This window comes from Sciurus carolinensis, chromosome 10 (genome assembly GCF_902686445.1).
Source record: "Sciurus carolinensis chromosome 10, mSciCar1.2, whole genome shotgun sequence".
Classification (NCBI taxonomy): Eukaryota; Metazoa; Chordata; class Mammalia; order Rodentia; family Sciuridae; genus Sciurus; species Sciurus carolinensis.
The window spans coordinates 8,923,814-8,951,706 of record NC_062222.1 but is presented as its reverse complement, the minus strand read 5'-3'; positions in this window follow the sequence as shown (position 1 = coordinate 8,951,706).

Sequence of the window (27,893 nt, the reverse complement as noted above, 5' to 3'; positions counted from 1 at the left end):
ACTTCCTTACCAGAGGTTCCCTCACGTTGCACCATCTCTCTCCCACCCCACCACCTGTGTCTAACCACTGCCAACCAACATTCTTCTATTTATAAAAGTTGTTATTTCAAAACAGGTTATATAAATGAAATCATATGGTACATATCTTTAGGAAAAAATCTTTCACTCAAAATAATTCCATGGATAGCCATCCAAATCCTTCCATGCATCAATGACCCATTAATTTTTATTGCTATATAGTATTTCATGGTAAGTATGTATCACGGTTGGTCCAAATCTTAACATATTGCTGAATATCTAGGCTGCTTCTCATTTTTGGATATTACAAATTTAACAAATATTACAAATGGTGCCGTTTACATTCAGGTACAAGTTTTGAGTTAGTATAAGTTTTCATTTTTTCTGGGATAAATGACCAAGAATGTAAATGCTATACCATATGGCGATTGCATTTTTAGTTTTATATAAAAATGTCAACTATTTTCTAGAGTGGCTGTTTCATCTTACGTTCTACCAGCCATCCACAAGATATTCAGCATCTCCAAATCCTTGCCAGCAATTGATGTTGTCACTATTATTTTAGCTACTCAGCTAGGAGTATAGTGAGGTTTTATTGAGGTCTTCATTTGCGCATTGCCTCATGGTTAACAATGTAGAACTTACGTTTATTTTCGATCTTTTTTGTCCATTATCTAATTGGATTTTTCTGTTGAGCTAAGACTATCCTTTCTATACTCTGGATATTAATATTTTGTCCTACATACATAGGTATTCAAGTATTTGCTCTCAGTTGAGAGCTTGACTTTCCATTCTGTATTCATGGGCTTTTGCAGAGTTTTAGTTTTGTATTTCATGAGATCTGACATATCAATTTTTCCTTTTGTACATTATATTTTTTATGTCACATCTAAGAACTCTTTGCCTCACTGTAGGTCCAGGAGGTTTTATCTTACATGCTTTTCCTAACAGTCTTAAAGTTTTTCATTTTATTTTTGAGCCTGTGATCCCCTTTTAAGTTACTTTTGAAACAAGGTGTGAGGATAGCTCATGAGTTTATTCCCGTGTCTCTTGTTTGCATAGGAAGTCTAAATGTTCCAGGACCTCTTGTTAATAAGATGCTTCTTCCTCCTTTCAATTTATTTTGCACTATATTAGTCAATTTTCCTTTATTATAACAAATACTTGTGGCAATAACTTATAAAGAGAAAAGGTTTCTTCTGGCTCACATTTTCATAGGTTCTAGTTCATGCCGTGAGTGGTTGGTCCTGTTGCTTTGAACAAGGCAGTACATCTTGGTTGGAGTGTGCAGCCTAGCAAAACCCCTCAGTTCATGACTAGGGAGCAAAAAGAGGACAAAGAGGGAGCTTGGGTATCATATTCCCCTTCAAGGGCACATCCTCAATAATATAAATACCTCCCAGTAGGTCCCACCTCTAAAGGCTCTCCCATGGTCCATAGTATCTCCTTATGCCCCAAGTCTTCAACATATGGACTTTGGCGGGGGGCATTCAAGACCCAAACTCTAACAAGTGCCTTTGTCAAAAATCAGTTGAACATTTCTGAGTGGTTCTATTGCTGTGTTCTTGTTCCATTTCATTGATTTGTGAATCTAACCCTCGGCCAAAACACATCACCCAGACCACACGTCCTCATTATTATAGCTATGTGGTTGGTCTCAGGTCGGGTAGATAGGTTCCTCCCAGTTTATATTTCTTTGTCAAGATTTTTTAGTCTTAAATCAGCCTGCACTTTTCCACATAAATCTACAGTATGCTTATCTATATAGACAAATATGCTTGCTGGGGCTTTCATAGGAATTGCATTAAGCCAATAGATTAATTTGGGGAGGACTGACATCTTCACTATCCTGAATGTTTTAATCCACATAAGCACATTGTACCTCCATTTATTTGTTCTTCTCTTATTTCTTTCATCAACCTTTGTAATGTTCAGCACAGAGAAACTGTACATCGTTTAAATGTGTACATAAGCATCTCGTGTGTACTTTGGTGCCCTGATAAATGAAATGGTTTTAATTTTTAGTTTCTGACATTCATTGTTACTATATAGTGATGTCATTGTTTGTGAGAATTGATCTTGTGTCCATAGCTCTTGCTGAACTCAGTTTTTTAAATGGGTGTGTTTCTTAAGATTCCTTGGAATTTTTATGTATAAAGTCATGTCATCTTCAAGTAGAATTTTTTTTAACTTCCTTCCCCATTTGCTTTCTTTTTGTTTCTTTTCCTTGACTTACTTCAGTTTAAAGCAAAATTCCAGTGGTGGTGAGAGCAGACATGTATTCTTATTCATCTCACATGATAAAATTTAGTTTTGGCCATGCGGTATGAGGTTGAAGATTTTTTCTTTTACTTTAATTAGATGATTTTTATCACATTGAATTATAAATTCCCCTGTTTCTAACTTGAGAGTTTTTATTAAAACTAAATACTAAAAAATTCTCAAATTTTTTTCTGTCAAGCGATATGTTTGTATGATTTTCTTTTGTTCGTTGGTATCATTGATTATATTGATTGGTTTTCCAAATGTTGACCCAGACTTGAATGCCTGGTGTAAGTTCCACTTGACCATGATGTATAATTCTTTTTATATAGTTTGATTTGCTAATATTTTGTTGAAGATTTTGCATCTCAGTTAATGTGACATATTGTCCTGTAGTTTTCTGGGGTGTTTTTGCGTGTGTGCTATGGATACGGTCTGAGTGTCCCCCAGATTAAACCCCTGCTGAATAGTATTAAGAGGGCAGAGAATTCCTCTGACTATGGTGTTCAAGGGTGGGCTTTGGGAGGTGAAAGAATTAAAATCATTAGGATGGAGCCCCCATAATTGAATCTCTGTGGCTTATAAGAGAGAGCAAGGCCGGAAGACTCCCACACACTCCCTGTCTCTTGCCATGGTATATCCTCCACTGCCTCAGGACTCTGCTGACAAGGTCATCACCAGTGGCTCCTCCATGGCCCCTCCAGAACCATAAGCCAAAATAAACCTCTTTTCTCTATAACTCATTTGGAATATGGTTCTGTGCTAATGGCAAGGGTAAACAGACTTATACAGTATATGTTCATGAATTATTTTTTTTTATTTTACTATTCTATTTTTGTCTGTTTTTGCAAGAAAGGTCATACTGGCCTCATAAAATGGCTTGGGGAGACACCCTTTCTCTTCCATTTGTTCAGCTGGAGGAGTTCTTAAGTGTGCTGATTCTATCCTCAGGACACTCTCCTACTGAGCCCATTCACCAAGTTGTATTTGTCAATTACATTTTTTCCATTTGAGTCTTCTTCAATCTATTTCTTTGCTTACATTTTTCTCTTTGTCCATCTGTTTTAAAAGAGTTTGTAAAAGATTGCTGAAAGTCTTTTATTTTTTAATTTTTATGTTAATTTCTAAAGTTTTTTAAATCAGTTCTAATTTTTACTTGTCAGTAGAATGCTTTTATACATTTTGATAGATCATTCATATATGGAATGTAATTTCTCATTTTTCTGATTACGTTCTTTTAAATGCTAAATTTAAAATCCTTTCCAGATAGTTCCACCATATGATTTAGCTAAGTGTCCTTTGTCATTCAAGTTGTGATTTTCTTCATTAATGGTAAAATTACACACTGGACATTTTGTCAATTTTTTTAGAAGTGTACATGTCCTATTCAAGTCTATTTTGCAGGCAGTTCACACACATCTTGATCTACATTTGTGGGGTGCAGTCCCCAGAGCAACTGAATTTTCTCTAAAGATGTTATTTGGGTTTCTTTGGTTGATGGAGAGTCTCTGCTGTGCTGCCTGATAAGATGGAAGGTGCTCTCCCAGCAGGGCTGCTGGGTGTGTTGGTGGGTGTGTGAGTCCTCCTCCTAATGCTGCTTAGCCATTGTCCAGACTCTGGATAGAGAAAGAGAATCTCAGCCCAAGGCCTCCTGTGCCAACAGCTCACTGTGGGTGAGGCCCTTCTCTGGTTCTCCAAGCTGCCCGCCATATCTCTGTGTGAGGGCAGAAGTTGAGGCCATGGGCTCAAAATAGGCTCCTGGACTGGGCCGCCTGCTGTGACCAGGTCCAGTTCTGCTGGTCTGTGCTGCCCACTTTGTTTGTGAGGATCCAGTATTATTATATAAAGATGGCAAGGATAACAGTGAGCCGAAAGGATGATTTAGTTCCCTTTCTAAAGAAATTTTTAAAACTGTATCCTAAGTGCTAAGATCTGTTGACAATGTCACATTTTAAAAAAATTTCATTTCTTGACACCAGAAAATTTTGTGACTTTGTAAAGAATATGCATATATTCTTGAACTGTACATGTTATTTTTCTATTCACAGAGAATTTGTATTTCTAGTCACATAAATGAAGCTATCTGATTATGCAATAACATTATTACAATGACACAAGTAAATAAGTTGAAAGTCCAATGATTATGATAAAATAATGTACCTTCATTCATAACTCTCTTTTACAGTGTAAAAATAATGACTTTATTTTTTTCTATTTTTAATTTTTTTATGTGTTCTAATAAGTTGTACATGACTCTAGAATGCATTTATTCATTTTGATAGGTCATACCTAAATGGAGTGTAATTTCTCATTTTTCTGACTATGCATAGTGTAGGATCACATCAGTCATGTAGTCATATATGAACACAAGGTAATAATGTCTGTTTCACTCTACTATCTTTCCTACCCCATACTCCAGTGATTTTATTTTTAACTCACTTAATGCCCATAGCATTAATGAACGTTCTTCTAAAAACCATTTAAAACAACTTTTGTATTACTAGAAATTCCAGAAGGGGTTGGTAAAATATTCAACATGTTTTTTCTTTTTTCTTTTTGTTTTTGTTATTTTCGTTTTGTTTTGTTTTTTTCACAGTTCCAGGAATTTAACCCAGGAACTTGTTCATACTAGACAGAAAAATGAACATTAAGCTACACCCCACCTCCCACCAAGCTTTACTCAAGGATCTTGATGTGCATGTGTGTGTGTGTGTGTGTGTGTGTGTGTGTGTGTGTAAGGCACACAGGTGCACAGGCCCTTTTCCATTTGGCTTGAATTTTGCAGTCTGTTGTAGTGTGTGCCTGCTTATTATTAAAGGCAGGTGAATGTTCTCAACAATGAACTTGGCCATCTTCATGCTTGCTGTGAGGCCCTGTCTAAGAGTGCAAGAGTCAGTCCCCTTGGCAAGTGATAAAAGCAGCAGTAGTGAGTGTGATTGAGACTTGTCACAAAATCTCAGAGGAAAGGATGAGAGGAACTAGGGGAAAAGAATAGTACTTAATAAACATTGCTAAATAAATTAAGGAGTTTCAAACTGGTACCACTTATGAAGCTAAATTATCTTGATTATTTCTTTACACTTCATGTAAAATCTATGAATTATTTTTATACTTATTTGATGAATGACAAAACTATCTTTTGAAAGCAAAGCAAGACCTGAGTATCATATATCAAGCAAGGGGAAGAATCAGGAATTAACACAAATTACTAACTCCTAACTCATAAGTGGTCTACTTTATCATAATATACCAAATGACAATAAAAAGAATGTTGGAAGCTGATCAGACTCTGAGAGTTTGTCTGATATTGTCCTTGGTGTGTGATGCTTTCACATATTCTGTAACTTTATAGTCTTATAAAATGCAAAATTGTCCATATCTCTGTAGAGTACATTTTATTGTTGCAAAGTAATGTTTATATTGCAAGGTTGTTTCTTTCAAGTTTTCTGCCTCTGATGAGAATGTGTTTCATGTTGTGCTGACTAAAGATTTCCAGTAGGGCTTTGAACAATACTCACATCTCCAGGTAAGCAGGCCACATTCAGGTGATACAAAATCTCCTGTCTTCCTCTTCAAACCTTTCTGCTCATTTCAAGAGGCAGTCACAATCCCTCTCAGAGAGCACACTGGTGCTGAAGACAGCCACAGTAGCATCATCTCCCTCACAGAACTTGGGAAAAATGTGACTCAAGCCGTGAGGTAATGTCTGTCTCTTAGCGACCACTCTAATAACACATGGTGAAAGTACTATGTGGGGGTCTCAGAAACACAGTACAATGACCAGGGCATTAGCAGTTCCTGCCACCCAAGTATCTGCAATCTGTAGAAGGCTGTTGTTTAATCAGGTAATGCTATACAAAAGCAAAAACTTAATGGCTTAAAGATTTATTCCTCTCTCACGGGACATTTTTGATATAGGTATATGGGAGCAGAAGTGGGATATCAGTTAAGGTCTCAGGCTCAGACATTTTATCGGTGATTACGTGTTTGGTACCAGCATCAGGGAGTAAGTTCATGCAGAACTACATGTCAGCTTCTGAGACTTTGATCAGGACATGGCACATGTCAATCTACTCACAGTTCACGGGTCACCACGGTACATACTTACCCTTAAGATGGGTTGTGTTAGTCAACTTTTTATCATTGTGACCAAAATACACAAGAACAACTTAGAGGACCAAAAGTTTACTTTGGGCTCACAGTTTTACAAATTTAGTCAGTGGTCAGCCAACCCCAGGTCAGGTAGAACATCATGGCAGAAGGGCAGGGTGGAGGAAAGCCTCTCATCTCATGGCAACCAGGAAGCAGAAGGAGAGGGAGGGAGGAGCCAGGGACAAAAAGTAATCCCCAAGGGCACTCCTCCAGTGCTACTTCCTCCAGCCACCCGACCTGCCTATAAGTACCACCCAGAAATTCATTCAAAGTATTAGTCCATCACATGAAGTAATCCACTACTCAGGTTATGGTCTCCATAATCTAATCATTTCACCTCTAAACCTCCCTGAATTGCCTAATATGAGCTTTTAAGGGGACATCTCATATCCAAATCACAACATGGACTGAGAGGGAAATCTTACCTGGTACCTAGAGGAAAAAATATTTTATGTCTTAACAACCCTGATCATGAATAGTTGGCACTGTCTGTAACCCTTGCATTGATCTCATATTAAAAATATTTCTTTCTTTCATTTGCAGATCCATCAGCAGTTTGTAACCTTGCAAACTCCATGAATTTGTTACAACACCCTTGAAACAATTAACAAGATACTTGCCCCCTCCACCATATGGCCACAAAAAGAATCATTATGGATGTGCACCAGAGCAAGTGATGGCAGTTTGCACACAACTGCGGGTTGTAACGACAGATTATCATGGCAAATTTTGAAGCTTCAATGTTTCATCTGACATTTTCATGTAAATATATACCTTAGAATATTATAAAGAAAAAAGAAACAAGATGTACCTTTTATAGAATACAATGAAGTAAATAAGAAAATGGAGTAAATCAGAAAAATAAATACCAGGAACGTGAGAGAACTCAACACCAAGAGCATACAGTAGCACAAGAGGAATGATCAAGTTCCTGGTGTTGGAAAGCAGCATTCATGAGGATGTGGAAAACAGAATCCACCACCAGAATAAATTTAGAATGGACATTATCGAGCTAGAGGCAATAAAGAAGCAGCAGACGAAGGAATTCTCACTGCCCTCCTCCCTTTATTTACCAAAAAGCAGGACATAAATTTACAGATGCAAAAAATATAATGTGTCTCCTGCTTTTCTACCTCAGAGAACAAAGTTTAACCACTTAAGCTAAAGAAGACTTTTAAACGTCCTGGAGATGGCTCCAGAGAACTCTCCGCCAACACTCTTCACTGATTGAACTTGACCGTTTATTCGCCTTCCCTCAAGCTGCCATCCCTAGGGACACAAGCTCTTTCCCTTGACTTCTCACTTCTTAAAGTATTTACTGTTCTTTATGGAATAGGCTGGGTTATCTGAAATTCAAAGCCATCTCTTTGAGAGCTATTTATTCTCTGGGCACAAACACACACACACACACACACACACACACACACACACTATGTATGTATATTACATAGTTTTGCAAACTTATGCTTGCTTTTTTCTTGTTGATCTTTCACTACAGGTGTCCATTCCAACCAAAACTTACAAAAACTGGGGAAAAATATTTTCTTCCCTTATAAATCTATGGTTTGACAAGTTGAGTGGATTGTGAGTCAACTCCAGGTAAGGTAGAACATCATGGCGGAAGGCTTGGTAGAGCAAAGCTTCTCAGCTCATGGTAGCCAGGAAGCAGAAAGAGAGGGAGGGAGGAGTCAGGGATAAAATGTGATGCCCCAGGGCAAACTCCAGTGACCTACTTCCTGCAGCCACACCCCAGCCTAGCCAGCAGAGCTTGTGGATGTAAGTTCTCTGTGGCCATCTCCAGGCCTCCGAGTCTTAATGTTAGGTGGTTGATTTTTGTTCTCCTTGGTAGAAAGTGAGAGGCAATACACCTTTTGAATGGAGAAGTGAGAGAACAGGGTTAAAAATTAAAATGTGAATCATCTCTGTATAAAAACATATCTGCCCCAAAGCAGAGAGCAATAATGTTGGAGGAAAACATTTGGTATAAGGAATTCTTTCACGTGACTTTTTAATAAATGTGTACAATGATGATATGCTACTCTGATCACAATAAACCTTGTCAGAAAGATTTACTTAACATCAGAGAAATATGAAAATTTAGTCTATCTATATAAGAAACTAAGTTTTAGGTGAAGGTCTAAATTTCTTAAAATAACAAGGTGCAAAACTAACCTCATGGTGCCCTCTCACTGTGATGTATATGACCACATTTTACTTGAAGTAGGATATCTTGTACTTTCACATAAATCATTCTGATGACATTGCTTCCAGAGATAATTAGACCTTTTTTAGCTTGATATTCTTTTAACATGAGAAATATACATTTAACATGGCTCTGTTTTCCGTTCAGTCATGCCCAACAGACATGTGGAGATAGTGGATGCAGCACTTCCCGTGTCTAGGAAAAGGGCCTGGATTTGTCCCATATCTCTTGTGCCAAACCAACTCACCAGTATGCCACTCCAGAACAGGCCTCAGGGCTCTGTGCCTAATTAAATATTACTGGTCTGCTGGCATCCTCATTATTATTATTGTAAGAGGATATAGGCATGAGCAGATGTATCAGTAAACCTGACCTAAGCAATTAGGGCTTGACTTCCAATTAAAGTTAGTACCCCAAAAATATCTTTCTTGTCCTCAACTATGGCTATGATCATTATGAAATAAAACCTGCCTGTAAAATACAGGCTAAATATTCCATGTAGAAACTCATTTCTACATTTCTACATACAGAATTATTTCATTCTTATTAAGATAATTAGTGTCCTATTTGTTTTGTTTGGCAAGGAAAATCATTTTTCATGAAGTACCAAGTACTTACTTAGTCGAGTACCATGTGGTTAGTGTGTGTGTGTGTGTGTGTGTGTGTGTGTGTGTGTATACACACATAGTCATGTGTGTTTCAAAAAAGAAACATTTCCAATTTGTTCACAGCAAGCATCCAGTCTACTAAAATGCTTAATGCATAGAAAATGTTCTATAAACAAGATTTAAGTAAGTACATAAAGTAACTTCTGATTCAATAATGATCACAGCATTTCTCTTAAAATGTTCTAAATGCTGTCATGGAATAGTAAAAGACTTGGGTGCTATAAACATTCTGATTTATCCTTGAGAAGAAATTTAAAACTACAGAGAGCAACATTTCATAGATTCATAAATTTAAAAACTTTTGGTTAAAATATTAACTATCTAAATTACTTATTTAGAGATTCATTGAATTAGTGCTTGTTTGGGATATTAAAGTGAAGATTATATATAACAGTTGAGATTTAGAGAGAAAGAGACTCTCAACAGCCCAGGAATGATGTAAAATAAGAAATAAAGAAACTAAAATGGTTTTAAATTACTGTGTGTTTCTGTATCAGCTGAGATGGTTTATTTAACGGTAAGGCGAGGGACCTTAAAGAAAAAAATTTTAAAAAAACTAAAATATTTACCATAGGCTAAAATGTAATTGTCACAGGTTTTCAACTAACTGCTCCATAAAGCTGAACATTAGCATTTCAAAATGAGAACATTACCTGATTGAGTGAAAGGTTGAGAGAAATCAGATCAAATGGAAGGTTCCTGAGTAGAATAACAAAATACAAATCCAGGTTTGAAATAAAGCAACATCACTGATGAATAAAAAGAAATTGAGAATATGGTGTTATCTACCCAACTCCTGGAGGAATTTCCTCAATGAGCAAAAGACAAACCAAATCATTTGAATACTTTAATGTTGTTTTCCTTCTCTTTTGGAGAAATAGTTAAAGCACTATCAATGAATTTGGATGAGGTGATGTGCCTTGTAAAAGAGATATGTGGATCAAATTTTCATGTTTTTGTAAGTTATTTTCTTAGAACTTGATAGGCTATCTGGTGCCTGCATCACGTTTACTTTATCGCTGTATTCCTGATTCTTCAGAGCAGGATCAAACTTGTCATCAACATCAGCCCTGAATTGCAGGAGTCAGCATAGCAGGGGCACACAGAGCCCTGCTTGAATCAGGAACCCCCTGGGTTCCCCGAGTCGGAAACAGCATGGCAGCTTGCTGTTTGTCTTTCCATAGCTAGGAAACTTGATCTTATGTAAATAAAAGCAGATTAGATATTTACATCCCTGTACTTTAAATTTTAATTACCCTCGCCCTTCACCAACTCCTTCTGCAATGTGCCCATTAAATTGTTATCAGACATTAAATTATGATATTATGAGTAGCTGACTAAATGGCTTATCTGAATGCCCTGAATTAATTCTCAAAACATTAATTGTCATTAGCTTTTGGTGGCCAATGAAATTGATTTCCGACATGATACAGGATATAGCAAAGATTATACAGGTTAAGAACATAGGTTTGCCTAACTCCTAAATGTGCTTTTGACTCCTACGCTAGACTCTTTAATCTAGAATATTTTCTTAAAGGAGACTGAGCTTCTCTTTTGGTACTGCAAATATGTTGGTGAATCTTGACTCGGTTCCTGATTCAGGGCTCACATGCCCTTCACTAGGCTTGCTAGTTTTTCTTGTACATGCAGTCGAGTTACTTATCTCATCAGAGATCCTACTGTTAACATAAATTAATCAAATTAACTAGGGCCTTGTTGATTTAATAGAATAATAGCTTGCCATAGCTTACTTAATAATAGACTAACATTTGCTAAGTGTTAAGAAAGAGTGGAGAGCTCTTCTAGGTAATCCACACGTACAAACTTGGAAAATTCTCCCCTCAAACACTCCTGAACAGACAGGGCCAGCTCTGCACCCCTATGACCTGTGCAACTGCATGAAACCACAGGCTCAGAGCCACTGTGTGCCTGGTTTAATGCTCTACCGTCAACATCTTTGCATTCAAAATAATATTATCTTTGAAGATGTGCTTTCAAGTGACATTTGACAGGACAATGAGGCAAACATGAGCAGAGGCGGTACGTGCAATCTGCCTGGCCTGCTCCTGGCCACCTTATTAGCACACAGCATTCACAATGTCTCAAGATAACAGAATTGTAGTGGACCACCAATGGTTCAATGGTGCAGACAGACTCCAGCAATTACAGCACCAATAAGTCAGGTCTACTGATGAGCAAGCAGAGGTGCTGATACCGCCGAAGGGCTGTGCTTTCTCTTCAAATGGAAACTTGGTTCCAATCAGAAAGAAGGCCATGGTGCAATCCAAGAACAATGACAACCAGGGGGTCCTTTCACATTCTTTCCCACTCATGTTACTTTCAAGCATTAATCTACCATTATGCTAAAAGGTAAATAAATGAAATAACGTGATTTAATTTTTGTTCTTTAGATTGAGGATAAACAGGAAATAAACACCATTAAAAGTCAAGAGAGACTGTTAAAGGGAAAAACTTTACATTTTGTCACTTGGAAGTTTACATTTTTTTTCCTGCTCTTTGAACATGGGCCTTCATTTTCATTTTGTAATGGAACCTGCAAAGTATGTAGCCAGCCCTGAAGGAGGATGATATTAGTATTATTATTGTGTTACTGATGAGAAGACTAAGACCCAGAGAGATTAATTATCTGACTCAACATCAATCAGCTATGAATAAAGCAAGAATTTGAAGCCAGACAGTGAGGTGGCAAACTGTACATAAATCATTACAACAAAAGCAAAGAATAGTGGAAATTGCATAGGACTTAACATCGTAAGACATTGTGATGAGTCTTCTCTTTTGCCTTTAGTTTCTGGAAAGTCTCTTACAATTACTAAGATAAGAAGTTTCATCACACACCAAAAAGGGTTATTAATACATATCTCACAGAACTGCTGGGATGTACAAATTAATAATCAATGTCAAATCAATTTAAAATCAAAGAGGCGCTATGCAAATATCAGTTGCAAAGTTGGGCTATTGTGGATGTAAATAGTTAATGATTGGATGTAATTGAAAGACACGCAACTGAGGCATGCTAAAAAGCGTTTGCACAGTGAAAAGAAAAGTGAAATGAATTATCAGTGTAATTCCATTTGGATAATTAATGCATGCTTCGTTTGCAAAATTAACACAGGTAAATATGAAATCCGCCTTCTTTCAACACTTTTATTTTCTCTGAAATAAGGAATCTGATGAAAGCACAGCTCTACCTTATAACTTGAAGAGTCAAATCAAAATGCCTCTTACTAAGTGATCAGATCCTTTAATGAAATCAGCTCTTAATTAGGCCCCATATGTTCACTTACAGTGAACGTAGTTCTTTAGCTCAAAATACCTGTGCCTCCACCTTCACAGGAAAATTAAGATAACACCAAAGCAAGTTTGCTCAACACCTATTTGGTACAGGATGCCATCTAAGTATCTTCTTTATTTTTAAATTAATGTATCCATATCACACCTGAAATCTGGAGATTATATTGGAACTAATGACTAATTCAAAATTCTCAAACATTTAGAAAAAATTGAAATTTCCAGATCTTGAATATGGTGGGGAAAGAAATTGTGAATGCTGCACAAGTTGGCTATCCACTTAACTTTGTCCCATCTGTAAGGTAAAAATTAAAATATGAGGTCTCGATTTATAATTGTGCAAATGAAAACGACTTTAAGAGACTTTGATGGAAATAGCTTTAAGGCCTCTTTTTGAAAATGTGATTTTATTTTCATTTTTGGAGAAAACATGAATCATACTTTTTAATTCTCAGGTTAGGGGATGTTAGTGTTCTCCTACTGAGCAGATGAAGAACAACACTGCTCTGACTTCAGCTAATCTGGACCCTACATGTGAGCACAGGACTGAAATTTCTGCAAGGCTTTTTCTACTCTGATTCCAAGGGAACCTATTTCCTTGCACTACAGGGAAAATAATGAAAAGAACTTTGATGTTGACCTTTTAGGTGCTTTGAGAATCATTAAGATTGTGTAGTCCCCAAATCAGTCAGGGTAACTTGTACTTTCTGAAGATAATATCCATAAAGTTAGATGTTGCCAGTGTTCCATGATTTGAAGGATATGTTGTTGAGTTAATATTAACTTTCTCTCTTGCTTTTTTATATGCCTAACTCTAAAATTTTTTAATGTCTTCATCTTTTATTTTTCTTGGTCCTCTCTCTTTCCTCTAAATATGGCTTCATTTATCATTTTTAAGTTTTGTTTTAAATGGTTACAGGAAAACAATAGTTCTGTTGTGATTTGGATCTGGAATGTTACCAATAGCTCATGTGTTGAAAGCAGGGTCTCCAATACAGCAAGGTTCAGAGGTGATTGCATTACAAGAATTCCAAGCTCATTGGTAGATTAATCCACTTAATCCAATCCATTGATAGTTGAATGGATTACTGAGATAAGGTATAGAATCAAGGAAATAGGTCCCTGGGGGCATATTCCACAGGGTTTGTCTTCTCTCCAGCCCCTGCTTTTTTTTTCTCCCTCCCCACCTCTCCTTTCTGTCTGCCTTGAGGATGAAGTGAGTGACTTTCCTTCTGCCATGATGTTTCTGCAATGGAATTGGATTGTCTATGGATTAACATCACTCAAAACAGGAGCCAAAATAAATCTTTCCTTCTCTAAGTCGTTCTTGTCAGGTGTTTTGACAGCAGCAATGAGAACCTGGCTACATAGTACCTTTAGCATTTTCTGTGCTGGGCACTTTCACGTGTTTGCACCACATGATTTTCACATCACTTCCTAAGAGATGAACCCACCTGGCATGGTGGCCCACATCTGTAATTACAACAACTCCAGAGGTGGAGGCAGGGGGATTCCAAGTTCAGTGTCAGCCAGGGCAAATTCACAAGACCCTGACACAAAATAAAAATAAAAAAGGATTAGGGGTATAGCTCAGTGGTAGAGTGCCCCTGAGTTCAATTCCTAGTGTCAAAGAAAGAAAGAAATGGAGGAAGGAAGGAAGGAAGAAAGAAAAAGAAGAAGAAAGAAAGAAAGGGAGGAAGGAAGGAAGAAAGAAAAAGAAGAAGAAAGAAAGAAAGGGAGGAAGGAAGGAAGGAAGGAAGGAAGGAAGGAAGGAAGGAAGGAAGGAAGGAAGGAAGGAAGGAAGGAAGTGTCAGGGACCAAGAAGAAGTTCTCATTCTGAGGACGTTCTGACCTTTATGATAAGCAGCAGCCCAGGGAGCATTTTGCGGTTGCCTCCCCTGCGCAAACACCCTGCAGCTGACTCAGGCACCCTGCAGCTGAAGGCTGACGGATTCCCGGAGCGCGCCCCCTCCCCACTCCCGGCTGATAGTTTTGCCTATGGCCCGCCCCCGCTTCTCTTCTGGGATTTCACCTTCCCGCCGGCGTGAACTTGCACCTTATCAGGAGCCCAAAAGAAAAACACAGCCAACCAGCCTGTGTCTCATCATACCCCTCATTCCCTCAGCATAAATACCCTTGAGAACAATAAAAATTTGCAGCTTGATCAGAATTCCTGTCTTGCTGTCACTCCCTGTGTCTCTTGTCCCTTCATTCCTTCTCTCTTAGGTTTGCCGTCCTGCGTTGATGTCCCGCGGGTCGGGACAAGGAAGGAAGGAAGGAAGGGAGAGAGAGAGAGAGATAACTGCAAGACCCCAGGGAACGGAACTTTGAACCCTCACATTCTGTCACCATTTCCCCAGGCTGAACTTTTCCTGGGAACATCTGGATCTTTAATCTCTCTCCCTGTCTTGGTTGTTCTCCTCTCCTGACTTTCTGTACCTTTGTTTGTTGTGCTTTCCCTTTTTTCTTTACTTCCTTAGAATAATTTTCACTTTCTTCCACTTCCTAAACTTATTGAATCTCTGTCTGAGATAGCTTCATAACAAATGTGGTAGGGTTTTTCATAATTACTGGGTTAAATTCTAGGTATTTTGATACCACATTTAAAGCGTAAAAGAGCCTTTCCTCCTTTGTTGCTACAAAAACCAAAAAGAAAAATGAATGAGGTATAATGCCCGCCTTGCAGGACTTCATGATATTCTCCTCTCCTGCCTTTTCTGTCTTCTCTTCCATTGCACTTTCTAAAATGCTACATTAAGATTTCGTCTGGCATCATCTCTGCATGTAAATATAACAGGAAAGAGAATTAGCATCTGGATTGGTGCAATTACAGACACAAAAATTTAAGGATAAAAACATAATGATTCCCATCTTGGAAAACAAAATAATCAATACTTTCCTTTTAAAGTTCTACTTTTGGAAATGGTTTCCACTTAGAAAGTCTTGCAGGTCTAAATATTTAAAGAGCTTTTATTTTCAAAGTCCCTTCTAAAAATAAAGGATGAGTAAAAAAAAAAAAAAAGAATTAAAACTCTTACCAGCACGGTCCCACACCATTCACTCCTCCCCTCTTTCTTCTATCCCTTTATTTTATTTTATTGTCTAGGCATATTTGTGTTTATTTATGAATAAAAGAATAATTACTGGTCACAGAAGAGTATGGCTAAAATTGTGTTCATTTACACAAAATAGAATAATTACTTAAGGTATGACTGCAGGGAAGTAGAAAATTCATGAAATATGCATGTGAAATGCATCTATACATTTTTCAAGGCATCTGTTCTCTTTTCATTTGCATCTCCATGTAAAAGATATTGCATTGCAGCACCACAAAGCCATAGGAGACACGCAACACTGCTGTTGGGCAAGTTAAGTTGATTAAAACCGTAGGGTAGATACGCAAAATACATGCTCCCCCAACAAAGTAAACTATATATTTTCATTATGTCTTTTCTAATTCACACTTTACTCAAACTTATATATTTTCATCCACTATATATAATGAATTCTACAGTTGCCAAATGCAGAGTTGAGATGGCTGTATGTGCATAATATATAGAGCAATTAAAATTGCAAGTGAAATGTGGGCAAAAGTTAACCAGAAACGTTTTCATGCCAAAAGCTTCTATACATTTTTAGAATTCTAGTTTAGGTTGTTTTTCTTTTCTTTTTCTTTCTTCTTCTTTTTTTTTTTTTTTTTTTTTTTTAAAGAGGGCATGGGAAGCAATAATTCCCAAATTAAAAAATATAGACTCAAGTAAAATTAAAAGATTCAGAAATAACATTTTAAGTGGTCATACTGAAAAGGTTTCTCCTGGTTTTTAGTAATTTCTAAAAATTGATTTAGAGGAAATAACTTAATCATTCCTATAAATAATGAGTATTTTTTTCAAAATGTAGCCTTGGGATCTGAACTGGGACCTAAAAACATCACTGATAAAATATGTGCGGAAATTTAGTGTTTTATGTAAGTAACACCCCAAAATTATTAGCTACTACTATTTAATATTATTTTGGTTGTTATCATTTCATTAGAGTACATCTCCATATATAGTTCTTTGAGAAAATACATATAAGTCTGTTAATTACATGCATATTTACCAAATCAATAGGCCCACGGAGCTTCCCACTGATTTGACTGCATCTAGCACTTTCACATATTCTTATATCTTGCTTCTTCCCTGTGGTCAAGGACATAGAATTCCAGTGTTAGAATCTCAGCTGTGCAACTTATCGGTGGTATGATCTTGGGAAAGTCCTTTGGAAAGGTCTCTCTCTCTCTCTCTCTCTCTTTCTGTCTCTCTCTTGAATTACTTCTTTTAAGAAAGATGATAAAGGCAAAGTGATATGTATAAAATGTTAAACATATGAAACCCTAAAATTATCAGCACTGGTCTTGTGCTATTTTCCTGGTGACTGTGAATAAAGAAGTATATTACACATTGAATGATGTTGGTGCCTGTGCACAGCATCTTTAAGTTTCCCTATTGCACAGAGACATGCAAGTGGATTAATAGAGGGAAATAATTATTTTATGCACAAAGTCACTGTGGAAAATATTTTTAGTTCTTTGAAGTGTTTTTCCCCCTCTTGACTGATTATCAAGTAGCTGGCTGATTGCTGATGATTGACAGCTGATGGAGAGGAAGTTCAGCAGGTGCTAATAGTTTGGTAACCATCAGTGACTCTGAGGAATGTGCAGCACAGCTTTGAGACAGGCAGAGCCATAGACAAATCTCTCAAGGGTGGTGATCTGGAAGGTGTGTGTGGAATTTGTCTTACAAACTGAGAAGAGTGGAATCTGAAAATTATCTTAAATGTAATTGCTGATGGTAATAATAGTTCTGCTTCTGAACATGATGCATAAGAAGGATCTCTGTATTTTAAACTTTTAATAGACAAAAAGGAAGTCAAGAAAATTTTAATAGAGACACATCTAACCTCTCTAATCGGATTTTAAAACAGAAAACAATTAACTGCATATTTTTAACGAACTTGCTTGGAGTCCAGGGCCGTAGCTTAGAGGTAGAGCCCTTGCTTAGCATGTGCAAGGCCCTGGGTTTGATCTCCACTACTGCCAAAAATTAGAAACAAACAAATAAATAAAGGTTATACTTGTAGCATAGTGAATCATAATATTAAAATTAAAAATAAATCAGTTATAACTAATTTATTTTTCAATGAAACTGTTTCATGGTTTTATTAAATAAGTGATTATGTTAAAACATTTAAAAATGTAATTTTCCATCAAAGAAATTAATAATTTTATTGCTTTTATATTACTACATAATACACATGAGAATATATTTGACACTTTTTAAATAAATGATGATAACCAGTGATTTCTTTATTTCCAACTATATTATTTGAAAGGAAGTCTGTAAATTAAAATTTTACCACATGCATAAATGTTCTTGGAAAATGTTTTTACATTAACCAGTAATCTGCTCACTTAGTTGAGACACTCTGAAAGAACAAAACAAAACGAGATTCTCAGAAATGCAGCAGATGAATGACTCCCAAAATCCAGAAGGACCAGCAGAGAAACATAGGTCACTTGTGAGACTGTGGAAGCTTGCAGGGTAGGAAAGAGGTCACCCTGCCTCTTACCACCTCCATGCTTTCTGAGACTACTTCACCCAGGGAAGAATACAAGGGGGAGTCATATCCCCAACTTGCGGCAAGGCCCAGTCTGAACTGATGACATACATGTGACATGCTACACCCAGCATCCACCTCATCCTGAGTCCAGAACCAGAGTTCAGCACCTGTCTTGATGCATACAGGGCAAGGTAAACCAATGGAGCCTAACAGAACGATGTGGAAATGGGAAGGAACTGGAGGCCAAAATGACCTGAGTTTTGCAACAAGTTGTAAACACACAAGAGATAGAAAAGAGAAGAAATGAAGATGATGTTCTACCCCACAGCTCCAGGCCTGGGCTAGGTCTTCCCACTAAGTAGAAGGCAGAAATCCCACAGGTGTCCATCTGCTCACCAGGGGAGCTGCCTACTGGTAACTGAGCCAACTAGTCATCAATTCTCCCTGGACATGTTTCTGAGATTGATCTGGGAAGAGTCAGCCATGGTGGAACCTCCCTAGTAGTTGAACCTGAGTTCTAGCTGTAGAATACATTCCTTTGCTCATGCTACTCAAAGTGCTAAGTAGCGCCAATAACAACATAAGCAAAACCCAGTTGAAACTTTTATAGTACAGATATTATTGTCAGCAAATAAATTGCCAGTTTAATTCTCACAGTGAATTCCATTGTGAGGGCCATGATTATCCTACATTACAAACAATCAAATGCTACTATAGACCAATTAAAAAATGTGATCCAAGTTTTCACCCCAAGTGGAGAAGGTAGAATTGAGTCTGAATCTGAAGTCATGCCTTTAGAAATTAGACTTTGCTGTGCTTAACATTTTCATAGACTTAACTCAAGCCCTGGCCCCTGTCATAAAGCTACTTACCCTGTTGTCTTCCTGATGGAGTTGTCATGAGAATTACATCCAGCCTCCTACAGGTCCCATCTCAGTGGCCATTCTTCTCCATAGCACCCTTAAACTCTGAGCATTCCTTGACCCCATAAAACTTTGCTCACGTTACTCTGAAATGTGATCACTACTTTGAATGAAAACCTTCTTCTGTGATAAACAAATATTTCAATTCTATTTTCCTCTTCACAGACATAGTCATTTATCTTCTAACTTTCACTGAACTTGGTTACTCCTTTAGCATTAGTTAAATTTCCTCTTTCTGTACTGCTTCACCTTGCAGTCCCAAAGCAAGGAATACAGTTAGAATTTATAGCACATGTGAATTTATATGCTTAGTATGTAAATAGACAGTACATATATATTCATACTTAAAAGAGACTGTGTGGAATAAAATTCTGTATTATACTGTACTAAATATATGTCTATATTTTATTTTTTGTCTTTCCCAAATGTCAAGGAAGTCCATGTTATTACAGGTTATGGTTGGGCTATAAGGTGCACTCCAAATTAATGGGTTAATGTGAAAATGTTCAGAGGTGAAACTATAAAATTATGAGATTGTTACATAATCAGTAGATTAAACCGTGTGATGAATTAATAATTTGAAAGACTATGCTACTGAGTGATAACTACTGACAGGAGGGTGGGGCTGAAAGAAGTAGGTCACAGGAGGCATGCCTTTGGCGTTTGTATTTTGTCCCTGATGCTGCTCTCTCTATTTGCTTCCTGAGCACTTTCCTCCACCACATCTGACCACCATGATTTCTGCCTCACCACAGGCCCAAAGTAATGGAGATGGGTGGCTGAGGACTAAACTTCTGAAACCATGAGCCAAAAAATACCCCTTTCCTCCTCTGAGTTGTTCTCACCAGGAATTTGGGTCACAGCAACACAAATTTGAATGAACCACTACACATTTTTCTGTTGTGTTCACCAGAGTATTCCGAGCCTAAACTGGTGCTTAGCCCTCTGTGGTCCTGAAAATGCATGTTAACTGATAAATAAAAATACAAGTGAATTTTTAGGTAATGAATATTTTTTGTCCTGTCAATCCTGAGAAGGGAAAATCAGGAGAACACAAACCACTTTATGGCACTTATCTCCCTAAACATGTGGAAATCCCAATAGTGTATAAAAGCTCAATTTGCTTCATCTAGCAAAGCAAAATACATTGGCATCTTGGTTACTACTGTGCTTCAGATCTTTAATTTTATGAAGAGCACACCTAGGTCTAATTGCATCCAATTAAGATAAAATCAGAATACATTGTTGATGTTATTGACTTCATAAATCTAATGCTCAATTACAAAATGACTCCAGACCACTGCCAAGATCCACACAACTGTTGTCGCTCTCAGAATTTATTTTGCAAAAACAGTCTACATTATAAATCACTTCGTACACAAGGAAGGTCAGCTGTCTATAGCTAATGGAATGTTTTCTAGCAGGATAATTTATGTATATTGTCTTTCTTTCATCAGAATGTATTTCTGGCTACATATGGCCTTACACTGAAGCATCTCCATATTTCTCAAGATAAATGTCTTACTGGAGGAAGACTTGACTGATTAAAATAAAGATTTTTATACTTTTTAAAATTAAAGTTGAAATTTAAAAATTATTATTAACTTACGTTAACAAAGAGAATGTTCATATTTCAAAATGAAAACATTAAGGACACATTTTTATATGACATAAAACTGGGTAATGAAATATTTGAACTATAGATTGGGAGAATTTTAGTTTTTTGAAATAGGAAAAAAAATGAAAAACTCTATTTATAGGGGCTATAAAATATGTGTTAAAATTTTTATTTCAGAAGTCCAAACTATGGGTTTTATGGAAAGAAGCCATCTCTTAAAATCTTCTTCATGTGAAATACACAGCCATTTTGATGATTTCAGTGTAGTACCTGCAATCAAGGATCCTCTTTTGAGGACAAAACCTGATCAAATCTTGAATCCACCTCTTACTGCTTGCCAGCGACTGGTCAGACCTTCTTAACCTGGATTGTAGAATGCACTATTTCCTTCTTAGTTTTCATGAGGACTAAATGAGTTAGTACCTAGGACATGTTTAAAATGGCACCCGATTCATGGCAATCACTCTTTAAATGTTGGCTTTATTTTGTTTTTATTGCTAAGAAACTTGCTTTATTTTATTGCTAAGAAATTTGTCCAGGGCATAAACAGTTTGGCAATATACTCGCTAACATCCAATAATTATGGACCTATCCCAATTCATTTCTTAATTTAATTCAAAATCAGCAAAGGTTTCAGAGAAATAAGATAAATATGACATTACTTATTTCACTGTTTATTAATTATGTGCCTTTGGACAATCTACTGGTAGTTGTGAAGACTCAATTTCTGTAGCTGTAGATATCTACATGTACTGTTATTTGAGAATAAAAATTTGTAAACTGTCTCTTCCTTTGTAGTTAATTTCAAACAATATTATAAAGAAAATAAATCAGTAGAAATAAGTTAAACTGGTGTTGCAGAGGAGATGTCTATTAGTAAAACTTATGACTGTTCATATTCCAGGAATGTATGAAAAAATTAAAAATAAAAAAAAACTCTAATTTGTTGTATGTGCCAGTTTATGTGGTATGAGTACCTCCATTGTGGGTGATTTTCAAGCCACCATAATGATATGGATGGTATGACATTGGGAAAACAGGCACCCAACAGACTCCTGAGCCACTGTGAACTGGCTTATGCTCATCACTTTTTCTACCCTGTAAGAGAGTCTTTTATCAGTTTGTGTTCCATGTACAAAGCAACTTTCATCAAGGGTGGCAAATAAACCTTCCCTCTTCAAAGCATCCACAGAAAAATCCATGCTCTTAGAACAGTCTGCAAATACCACAGTGACCTGTTACAAAAATGGTACAAATTTGACTGATTATCCAAAGGATATTTGCAGGATACAGAGAGGTGAGGAGATAGTATTAAATGCAGAAAATCTAGGTTTTAAAACACTCTCCTTGGAAAAAGTAGGGAAGAGATAAAGAGTGAATAATAAGAATCTAAGCAAGAATCAAGAATCAAAGCAAAGAGTGTATAACAAGATAAATGTAAACTAGAGAAAAGAAAATCACAACTTGCATTGTATCAGTACTTCACAAACTTTCAGGTGAGTACAAATCTCCTGAGTCTGTGGTTAAATGCAAATTGGGACTCACTACATATATAGGGGGTCTGAGATTATGCATTAGTATTACTAATTCCTCTGGTCTCTCGACCACATTTTGAACAATGAGGTACTAGGTTATTTTAGCTAACCTCATTTCCTTGATGATAACGAAATGAAAACTTACATCCAGAAAAAAAGAAATGCCAAGTAAGTAGACATCACCGTTTGTGTTTTTCTTTTGACGGGGATGTGAAAGTTTAGCTCATCTCAAAGGGTGTGAGATAGAGAAGCAATTCTGTGGTCATCAGTTTGCTTCATGACTTATCTAGGAGGCCATGCAAAAATGCTAGGGAACCTGAATCAACTGTGTTCAGGCAGGAGAAGGAACCAGCCTATTCTGTTTTCTGGAACTTTTAAAAAGGCGCCAATCCTGGCTCATATTGGAACTGCAAGGGTGAAGAAAGTCTGGGAAATGTATGACATGAACCTTGCCCAGCTGCTCATTGGAAGGATACCAGCTACACCCCACCTAGCACCAAAACCAGAGTTAGGCACTGTGGGGACTTTGTACTCCAGTGGTACAGCAGGTCTTTCTCAAAGCTATCATGTTCTCAGTCCATCTGTGGCATTTATAGTACATCTAGCAGTGGCCTCTTCCAAAGAACATGAGGTCTTAAGCTTCTCACCAACCTTCAACAGTCAATAGCAAATGTTTTCAAATATGATCCATCCTACCAAGGAATTTTAAGAGAATTTAGGTTGCAAATAAGGGAATTCAGGCTGTAGTTCTCAATGGGCCTTTCACCAAAGAACCTCATCTCCATATTGAGCTGGACAATATTTTAATGGGTCTAGTTTCTTCTCTCCTTCTTCTAATGTATAAATAAATAGTGTATTTTGTGCTTCTTTGATTCTGGGAATAAAAGTGACTAGCAGTCCTATTGTGAGCCCCATTGGATCCTGCATTGTTTATTTCAAAACATCTAGAAGATAGAAGGTTGAGTGTTTTCATCACAATGAAATTGCCAATGTTTGAAGAGATAGATATGCTTTCCCCAACATTATGCAAAATGTATATATGCCTGAAACAACACATGGTATCCCATCTTTATGTACAAAACAAAAAACACTTTGGAAAAAGGACATTGGACAACTCACTTCTGGGAGGCACACAGATCCAGAGTGACCAAAAGCAGATCAAATAGCACCCAAAATTCCATATCCAAGGTCCAAAGGTAATAGTCATGTGATTCAAGCTAGTTTTCTTAAATTCTTTAAAACCTAATTTTTCATCTGTAACACTGTGGGACTTAAGTGGATGTAAATTATATTAGTAAGCAAGCACTAAGAGTTATTTATCCTACTAATACATTACAAAATGATCAGTAGGTCATTATATGTTCATTATTATATGTTCATTGTCATATGTCCATTGATGGAAACTTGACACTTGATAGATGAGGACATTGTCAGTTATATGTGGTCAAAACGTCTCATGCCAGGCTTGCCTGTTTACCCTCTTATTAGTCAGCTTGATGAGCACATACAGAGACAACTTTTAGTGAAATACTTTTTTTCATGTTTTCCTTGCCCATTTCAAGGTCACAATGTGCATGAAAGAAGAGGGACTAATTCATGGAGATACATTTATAGACTGGATGGGGAAGGAGAAGTCAAGAATGGCATCTGGGTGTGTGGCATGAATAGTCGTTTGATCAGTAATAGCTACTGGAATGGGGGAAATTATAGAAATTGGAGACACAAACTCCATTTCTATTTTGAATGTGTTTAGATTTTAAATAACCCTTGTCTATTTTGAAGATGACGTAACTGGTGCCTCATGTTCTTGGGGACGTGAGTACCATAGATTTAAGTCTGATCACATGAAATTTTAGGATATGGTAGTGGATGAGAGTTCCTAAGAAATGAGCATACATGGAGGAGAGGGTTCAAGAATAATGATAGAGTTAGCCTAAATTTAACCTTTTATAGGAAGAAACTTGCAAAAGGGACTAAGAAGTAAGGCAAAAAAATCAGGACATTTGATGACATGAAATCTAAGAAAGGAATGTGAGGCAAAGAGAAGCTCCCAAAAGTCAAAAAAAAAAGGATAAAATGAAATAAATGTCACTGGACTTGGGGACCCAAAGGTTAGCTTTCATCTCAGCAACAGTAGTTTCAATGGATTGACTGGAGAGGTGGAAATTGACTGATAGGTGAAGAAAGTGGAGACAGTCAGTGCAGACCAAAATTTCAATAAAGTATTCTGTTAAGGGGGAGAACAATAGAAACAGAGGAGAAGTTAGAGGCCAATACGCAATCAAGGGATTTTTTTTTTTTTTTAATTTGATTAAAGGAGGACAGGGAGGTTCTAAGATGGCAAAGGATACAGAGTTCAGTGGAAGTGGAGTGGAATTTAGCCCAGTTATGGAAGGGAACAAGTTATGGAGGGAGCCCCAGTATATGGATATGGATACAGGGTGAATTGTAGGCAGCACAGTTACAGGGATGGATTTCTATTTTCTAAAAATCTCTCTAGATTTTGTGCTAACTGATGGGAAAATGAAGCAGAATGATCATTTCATTACTGGATGTGAGATGTGTTGAGAGCCAGATCTCAGGAAGAGCACAGAGGTGATAGAAACCAGGAAACCTGTGGATATGTACTGAGGACAGGAGAGGAGGTTCATGTTGATTGTGGATTGGAGTCAGGAATTGAGGTTAAAGAATCTGGACACTTCCCGTCCTACAGGAGAGTGACTGCACTTTATGATCCAGTTAAGGGATACTAGAAAGAGCAGTAGGAGGTGAAAAATAATTCCACCTTGATCGTATGGACTTGAAGGTGCCCAGAGACACCAGGTAGCTGTTAGATATGTGCTCTTTATTTAATTCTGTTACCTTAGACCTGGATACACCTACCCATAATGAAAGCTGTGCAGTTTTTATTATAGTTAAAAATTATATCCATTAACTTGCTTTCCTCATTATAACTTGTTTAGCCTTTAGATATACCAAAATCAAACTTCATTTAACAAATAAGTGTACACATTGTTTATATTAAATTGAATAAGCATAAAAATACCTAAATCCATATCAAGATGAGATAACCAGGTCTTGTGCAAAATTTAAAAAGTCAGTCATATTAGGCTAGAGTTGTTAAAATAATTGCAATTATGTAGGTTACTTATTTAAAACTCTTCAAAGATGTAAAGTGCATCTTATTCCTGTAACTGATAATGAGACCAATCTGTAAACAGGGATACATTTAGAATTTCTATTTCCCATCTTGATAGTCAAACATCTATTTTCTATACATATTACTTATCCATTGCAACTGTATGCAAATGATAGCCTAGAGAACATTTTTGTAGAAATTGGAATTTTTTTGTTGTTTCAAACATGTTTAATATTGGAATGAATGTAGCACATTATAATTTCTAATGTGATTCTTTTCATTTTCAGAAAGATTGTATCTTGCCCAAGGAAGATATGTTCCTTCATATGGATATTTATCTTTCATGAATTTATTTATTCAGTTTCACCAAAAGTTTAGGTAAGGAAATAACAATGCATCAGAAACAAACTTATCTTTGCAATTACAGTGGGACTTTCCAGTTAATTCTAAGTTAATTGTTGTTTCAATGTTTCAGTGGTATTGCCTTTCACTATTAATTAGGCAACGAAGTTGTCTATGGGATTTTCATGCACAGTTCCAAATTTCAGGCTGTTCTCTCTACAATGTGAATATTAACATTATCCCATCTTCTCCCCTTTCCCTGGCACAGAGAAGACAGTGTCTGTGAAAAGGCTGTGACCAAAGGCGTCAGCATAACACTGCAGGCTCCCACCCCAGGTGCTGGGAGAGAGGAGCAAACCATCCAGGGGTGGCCGGATCAGAGCTCTGTGCACGCGTGATGCCATCTAACGAGCACCTCCGGGGAGCTGCCACCGTCCCTGATTGCTTAGAGATGCTAAAGTGAAGTTAGTGACATGAAGCCATTTTCCCCCCTTTGCTCAGCTTACAGACGGAGCTGAGGTGTCAGTTCAGGTCTGTACAAGAGGTGACCTCGAGCTCTACGGGCTACACTCCGTCAGAGGAAAAGCAGGTGACTCTGGGCTTGTGAGGGAAGGCTGGGCTGGGCTCATTTCCACAGTTTCCTGGGATTCTGGAGACATTTTACAATGTGTTGTATGCTTTTTCTCTTCAAGTCTAATTGTTTGGAAGTAATTCACCTAGATGAGTTCAAGCCTATTGGGGTTTACTGGGGAGAACAGACTTATTATCAAACTCAACAACAGGATAAAGAACTGAGTCACATGCAAACAAACTGGAAACAGAAAGCCCTCTGCCCACTCCCACTCCGCCCCACAGACACATGGCTTCTCCCTTCTGTAATCTTCTCGTCACATCATCTGTCTTCTCCTTCCATGGTCCTCTTTACTCAGAATGCACACAGCCCAACCGGGCTACTCATCCTGACTACACTATGCCACTAGCTTCCAAATCTTTGCTGCTTACCAAGGGAACTGCTAGCTGAAAACCACTACATTGAAACAGTGCAATAAAATTTGAAAGTTTAGTTTGCCCACCTCACTAGTCATGTTTCTATTATCACAGTGTCTTTCTTTTTGTATTATTATTATTATTATTATTATTATTATTATTATTTTCTTCCCATGCTGGGGATAGAACCCAGGACCTCATGTATGCTATACAAGTGCTTCAGGTCTGAACTACACCCCAGCCCCACAGAAATTTCTGTTGAGCAGGCACACATAGACTGAGGTTCTTCTTCACCCATCACATGTTATTTATAATTTCTATGCCTCTTGTTTCACATTCTCAATTTATTTGAGACACTTTATCTAAGTTCCTGATCCCTTTCCAGAACTGGATGTCTATCCCTGCTGCAGTGATTTTTTGGTCAGGAACAGGAGAAGGCACTGTCCATTTAGGGCATGCCAGCAGGATTACAAGGCCCAGTGCTTACACTTTTCTTCACTTTCCATTTGCAATGTTCATTGCACAGGATTATACATTATTTCCTGTTATTCAGCTTCCCTCTACAAAGGGACATAGACCTTAATTCATCAGTGCATGTCATTCCTCCTGTTCTTATGCCATTTGTATTAGGTTAGAAATGGGTAACTAGTGGATGTATGGTTAAGCTGGAAAAAATCCACAATAAATTCTCTGTTATTGCTTTTACTCTAAGATTAAATAGTCAACAAATGGCATACGTAGTTTAAAACCAAAAAAAAAAAAAAATCTTCTAACCATATTGGAAAGCCAAACAATCTCATTTTCTCCCTTTACTTATTTATGTGATATTCTCTGAAATTACTCTCATGAGCAAACTACTGTTTAATATTTTGGGCTAAAATATTTACTTGTTAATGATACCAGTAAGGCTATCATTAACAAATAAAGCTTACCATTAAGTAAGGCAACTTAAAATTGTTTTTCTAATTAGAGCCACAGATGTCAACTCATTAACCCAAGTATGAGTATCAGGAGAATCTGAACTCCCTTGCTCCTGTTCCAAGAAGCTGAGCAATGATCTGCCTATGACCCTGCAAACCACACCTTTCTATGACATCCCCAGGGTCACTGAAGTTAGTTGACTTTCTGTTACT